The sequence below is a fragment of the Pygoscelis adeliae genome, unplaced genomic scaffold (genome assembly GCF_000699105.1).
Source record: "Pygoscelis adeliae isolate BGI_AS28 unplaced genomic scaffold, ASM69910v1 Scaffold130, whole genome shotgun sequence".
Classification (NCBI taxonomy): Eukaryota; Metazoa; Chordata; class Aves; order Sphenisciformes; family Spheniscidae; genus Pygoscelis; species Pygoscelis adeliae.
The window spans coordinates 814,088-814,806 of record NW_008824031.1 but is presented as its reverse complement, the minus strand read 5'-3'; positions in this window follow the sequence as shown (position 1 = coordinate 814,806).

The window sequence follows — 719 nt, the reverse complement described above, 5'->3', positions numbered from 1 at the left end:
CCTGCGCTTCCCCGGGGCCGCTGGGGTGGGGGAGGCCGGCGGTAAGGCCGGAGAGCAGCGCAGCGCAGCCCAGATAAAATTGAGATCTCCTTCCCTCGGTGCATTTAGGAATGCAACTTCGATGCCGGGAGGTGGGTGAGGGGAAGGCGAGAGCCTGATGTGTGCCGCTTTATTTTCCTTCAGCTAGGGAGAGGAAAATGCGATATTGTGGGAGAGGGAGGAGGAGAGGCCGCAGGAACAGGCTGCCTGCAGCCGGGCTGTAGCAGCGACAACAAACAGGTGTGGCTGGGAGAGTTCCAGATAAGTGCAGCACGCCGCTGCTCCCCTCGCTGCCTGCTCTTCTGCCTGTTGCAGGGGAAAGAGGGGCGGTGAACACCAAAAGCCTCCGGTGGGAATTGCAGCCTGTGTTTCCTGTCCTGGGGCAGCAGCGTGGTTTGGTTTTTGGACCAGCTCATGCAGTGAGGGAGGAAGGAAGGAAGGATTTGTGGGCTCCCAAATTATATCAGCGTGGAAGTGGGATGAGCAATAGGGAGGCTGTTCTTCTTCCAGCACCGGTGTAACTGCTCCTGGGAGTGTACGGTGAAAGGTTATAGGAGCCAGATTATGTCACCTTACTGATGTGCTGGTCCAGATCTTTGATGATGGGGGAAGCTCAAGCTGTGATTCGTTCACAATGCTAGCGATGAGGAAATGTTCTGGAAAAGATGTCTCTCTCTACC